We start from the raw sequence: 5,863 nt of genomic DNA, 5'->3' as shown, positions 1-5,863 counted from the left end.
AATTTATAAGGTCTTGTTTTTAAAAAAGCTGTTGAAAGTAGCTTAAATGAAGATGAAAAATTATAGTTTATTTGAATAAGTTAAACTTTCCAAAAATTCCTGAGCTGAAATTTAACTTCATTTACCTTTTTTTGTTTATAATGAAGAGTCAAGAATTCAATTTATATCCTACAAAATTAAGAAGAGTGAGAAAAGAGGTAGGTTCTATTCCTCAGCACCACATAAGCAGAAAAAAAGCCAGAAGTGGAGCTGTGGCTCAAGTGGTAGAGTTCTAGCCTTGAGCTGAAGAGCTGAGGGACAGTGCCCAGGCCCAGAGTTCAGCCCCCATGACTGACAAAATAAATAAATAAATAAATTAATTAAAAAAGAATGATTTTTAAAAACAAAAGAATGTTGAAAGTGGTGACAGTGATCTGATATATCATATTCATAAACAGCTTTGTTAAATGGCAACTATTTTGTACAGCTACTTAAAGATAATAAAATGCTGGAAATAAAATAAAATAACAAAATCACAAAATTAAGTAAATTCATCACAAATTTATAGTGTAATAACTGATTATTTCAAAGGCCTTCAAGCCATACTACTTGGAGAAACTCTGGGAGGAACTACAGAGTATATTACATAGGTAGCTTAATGTAAAAGTTATCACCATAACCAGTAATATCCCAATCACATGAAAACTGACAGAAAATTCACATGTAAAATATTATATATTTGGTATATGTTCTTATTAATTATACTTTCAAATAATATTAACATTCCTAGCTTATGTGTTTATATATGTATATACATAACACATACACAAACAAACATTCACATTGATGGGAGAGACAGATCATTATCTTGCAATCGTATTTAAGACATAATTCCTCATTTCTTAATGCCATTAGCAAATTAATGTAGGAAGTTGGTCTGTAAGCAAATCCTCTGAATCCTGTTTCAGTTTAATTTTTATCACGATATCATTGTCACAATAAAATATCATGCATGATACAAAATATACTGTCATTAATGCAGATAATAATAGCTTCTTTATAAAAACTGTACTTTTATTGTTTTTTAATTGTGAAAATACTGTACAATTACATGGGCAAGATAATGAGTACATTTCTTATCAAGCATTGTAGCCTCCTCCTTTGTTTCCCCTTCCAAAAACTGTATTTTTAAAGCACAAGATATAAGAAATCTCTGTCAATGAATCTAGAGAGAATGGTAGAGCAGGTGCCAAAGCCTAGGAACAATAATCATGATCAAGATAGGCTGGTTCTAATTAATACAAATGAAACAGGCAAGTAATAGAAAAATAGGAGAGAGTATTTCAACATTTATACTTGTGTTCCTCAGACATAGTCTGCACTGTGTATTTATATACCTTAATTTATCATAGTCTCCACCAGACTGATGAGGTAACAGTCTTTGAAGTTATGGTAGCAGATGAGAACATGGGGTGAGATCATGGAGCAAAACTGTCAACAATCATCCTAGTATGGGAAGAACAATGCTAGACTTGCAATTAATACTGTCTTAAATCAAAGGAATGTTTTAGAAGATAAATAACAGAAAAAGAGCTGTATTGAGTCAGTTATGTGTTTATGTCCTAAAATACCAGAACATTTTCAGAAAACTAAAATACAGAGCGGGGATAGAAAAGATTCATTTATTTTCATTGGAAAGACTTTGGTATAGATAACTATAAAAAGACTTAAATGCCCAAGTAACAATTTTCCTCTGGGCAAACTTTACATTCATTCTTTCCATCTTTCCTTTATCTGTTTTTTTTCAATAATTAATTATGTCATTTAAATAGCACTCCAAAGAACCATACTGAACTAAATTTAGGTATATATTTAGCACTGCCATACATCAGCTAATGTTCCAAATACCTTAACTATGTGCCAAGTACCTTAATAGGCCTCAAAGTACCCTAGTATTATACCACAAAGTCTTCATTGATACCCTATTGCAACATTTTGTCCGTGAGCTTGAGAAAGTTGTCAGCATGAAAAATATCTATGTCTACTGTTAAAAATAACTTTGATTGCAATACTTCCAGAAAATTAAACAAATAACAAAGATAGTATTCTCTCCATTTCTTCCTATCTCTTATCGTGCCAATTCCTGACAATAAGAAAAAAATAAAACTAAAAATGAACTGTGATCTTTAGCCACTGTTGCTTCGGAATTTTAAAGAAAAAATTTAAAAGCCTAGGGCAATAAATATCATTAAGTTGCAATAAAGAGAAAGACTGGCATTAAATGAAAAAGGAAGGAAGGAAGAAAAAAAATGAAGGAAAGAGAAAGAAAGACAAAGAGAAAGAAAAAAGAAAGAAAGAAAATAAAGAAGAGAGAAAATGAAAGAAAAAGAATGAATGAAGGAAAGAAAGAGAAAGAAGAGAGAAAAGACAAGAAAAGAGAGAGAGAGAGAGAGGTAGTAAATTTACCCTATATCTAAAGTAATCTAAATTACAGAATATCCTCTAGCAGGCACAATGGGCAAGAAAATAGGCTTGAGAGAGATACTGCTTTATTCAATTCAGGTAGCATTCATTTTTGTGCAATATGATCTCTAAATCAGATTCCCTTTGTTTTCTACCTTAATCTTCAGTAGCAGAGAATTCACCATGAGACAATCAGCATCTCATATTTCAACATCAGAAAAACTTTCATTGGGATTACAGTATCTAGATTACCAGTGTAAGCCATGAGATCTTAGTTCTTGTAGTAAATTTTTAGATAATTTGGGGAGTAAGGCAGCAGATTTAAACGAAGAATTCATAGTTTTGTCATCCCTCTTTAAACCTCTTGGAAATAAGCTACAATTTTAATCATTTCTAAATAAGTCTCTGAAATTAGTTACACTGTCAACAATATCAATTGGGTTCGTAATAGATGTCTTGAATACACACATTCCCACATTTCTAAGTCTTCTCTTTGTTTTTTGAGATTATATTTCTCTACATAGCCCAGGCTAGTAACACCTCAAACTTTAAATTGGACTAATACTGCCTCCAAAGTGTGAGCATTATACATGTACCCCATCATCAGCAGACACATTCCTGTAATTGTAACTTGCTTTCTCAACAAATCTTCTACTTTTGGTTATATCCTATATTTCATGTTGTGAGACAAACTGAAGTCTAAATATAAATAAATAGATACACAAGATGAGACAGACAGATCAATCAATAATTGGGGAATAAAGGGAATTCCTACTTACTGCTAGGGCAAAGAAAAATGAGCAGAAACAGCTGAAGGGTCTATATATCCCAATGAATAAGCAGCAGCAAAAAATAATTTTGGCAACATGGGAGATACCTTCATCTCAGATAACACAATCACATCACTCCAAATTGTGTGGTTTTTTAAAGTTTTTATTGTAAACATGATCTACAGGGGCATTAGAGTTAGATAAGACGGTTACTGACTAAATTTCTTTTGAACAGTATCACCCCCTCTGCCATTTTCCCTGTTTTTCCTTTCCAACTCTTCCTTCCCCCCAAGTTGTGTAGTTCATTTCCAACCTTGTGTCAGTATCACTGCTGAGTTAGTTCACTCTTTGTCCCATTGCCAAGTTGTGCTCTTTGTCTACAGTATTTACTTTCATTTCTTTTCAAAATAAAATCATGGCAAAGCCAACAATACATGGTCTACTAAAACATAAACACACACACACAAACACACACACACACACACACACAGTTTCACATTTTTTGTGTCAGGATACATTTGAATTACAGAGTATCTTTTTCCAGGAACAATGATCAAGAAGATAGATTTGTGATTGATAGCACTTTAATCAGGTTGGTTAGTCCTCCTGTGTGAGCTTTGAATTCCTCTTACCATTCTGTATCAGTAATAAAAGGCAGATTTTTTTTCCCCATAGAGCAATTATTTAATTGTTCTGAAATTTAAATGACATGGATTGTGAAGTTCCATATCTGGTCATGAAACATTTTCCCATGTATGGCAAATATATTTCTTTGGCTATTTATTAAATAGATCAAATTCTCTAGTTTAAAGTCCCATGAGAATTAGAACTTTTTATATCTCAAGATTGTCTCAGTTTATTAACTGAGAGTTAATTGAACACATGAAAGCTAGAATTAGATCTGGAAATGTCCAGTTATCGATGCAGTATTCTGTGATTGGAACCCATTTAGCAGAGGCAGATTTGTGAAGATTTAGCTGTAGTAACAGAGTGGGCTCCAGAAATTCATCTTTATTCACGTGGAAATGATACATACTTCGGGCAAAAGAAATTCATCTGTTCTATCTAAACTTTGGGTGTCTGTTATCCCTCGACTAGTGTAGGACAGGACTTTATCATACAAAATTCTGTATGGGTGAATTAACTCATCAAAAAGGATATCAAAAAGATTTTATAAGATAAAAGTCTGTGTGGAACATGTGGACAAATTCATATCTAATGATTTGTATTTGGGGAGCTAATTTCACTGCTGAGCATTGTAAAAGTCTAGGTAGTCATGAAACCTTAGTATAAATGGTTCCAGTGGGCTCACTTATACTGCAAAGAAAGTGTCTCAATGCTCACCTTTCCAGGGCAGGGAAAGCTGGTTTTATGATCTTCATTGTTAACCAGCTTCTAAGGCTAGTCTCCACTTCAAATTCAACTCTTTTTAGCCCACATTGACTTGTATATAGGTATATTTCACAAATGTTAAATGTCAGAAAAGCTGAAAGACAAAAGTAAGTGTAATCTTTTTTTCCTATGGCACAAACATTGTTTTAGATTATTGAAATATGCTTTTCAAATAAACATGATGATAGGATTGATAACATGAAACTTACTAAAATCAGAAAAGCTTTCTATTTTACAAAACAGAGATAAAATATAATTACACAATTCTGTCATTTGTTCTTGTTTCATTGAAATCATGTTTGATTTTATCTCTGCTTTTATATGAACTTTCCAAATAACTAGGCATTCTCTACCTATCACTAACTGATATGGACTATATCTATTCCACTGGGAGTTTTAACTATCTTCTTAAAATGGAAAGCCATAGTAATCAAAACAGCTTGGTACTGACACCAGAACAGACATCAGGACTAATGGAATAGAATTAAAAACCTAGAAATGAACCTGCAGACATATGTAATCTTCGATAAAGGAGCTAAAAAAAATAGAATGGAAGAAAGTCAACCTCTTCAGTAAATGGTGCTGGCAAAATTGGTTAATCACTTGTAGAAAACTAAGGTTAGATCATTATATATCACTCTGCAACAGAATCAACTCCAAATGGATCAAAGACCTCAGAGTCAAAGCAGACACTCTGAAAACATTACAGGATGGAATGGGAGAAACCCTAGGTCTCCTTGGCACAGGCCAAAATTTTCTTAATAGATACCCAGAAACACAACTAATCAAGGAAAGGTTGGAAAAATGGGATTGCATGAAATTGCAGAGCGTCTGCTTGGCAAAGGACATAGCTAGCAAAATCAATAGAAAGCCCATGGATTGGGAGAAGATCTTCACAAGTCATAAAACAGACAAGGCTCTCATATCTAAAATATACCAGGAATTAAAAAAATTAAATCCCCCAACAACAAATCCTCAAAGAAACAACAGCCCAATAAATAAGTGGGCTAAATAAGAGGAAAGAAGGTTGGCCAATAGACACATGAAGAAATACTAAGCCTCTCTAACCATAAAAGAAATGCAAATCAAAACAACATTGAGATAACACCTCACCCCAGTTAGAATGGCTAAAATCAAGAACTCTAATAACAACAGATGTTGGAGGGGATGTGGACAGAAGGGAACCTTACTGCATTGTTGGTGGGAGTGTAAACTTGTTCAACCACTTTGGAAAGTAGTAAGGAGTTTCCTCAAAAGAC

This window comes from Dipodomys ordii, unplaced genomic scaffold (genome assembly GCF_000151885.1).
Source record: "Dipodomys ordii isolate 6190 unplaced genomic scaffold, Dord_2.0 Scaffold144, whole genome shotgun sequence".
In the NCBI taxonomy this organism is placed as follows: Eukaryota; Metazoa; Chordata; class Mammalia; order Rodentia; family Heteromyidae; genus Dipodomys; species Dipodomys ordii.
The sequence above is the reverse complement of the archived record's forward strand: the minus strand, read 5'-3'. Positions refer to the sequence as shown.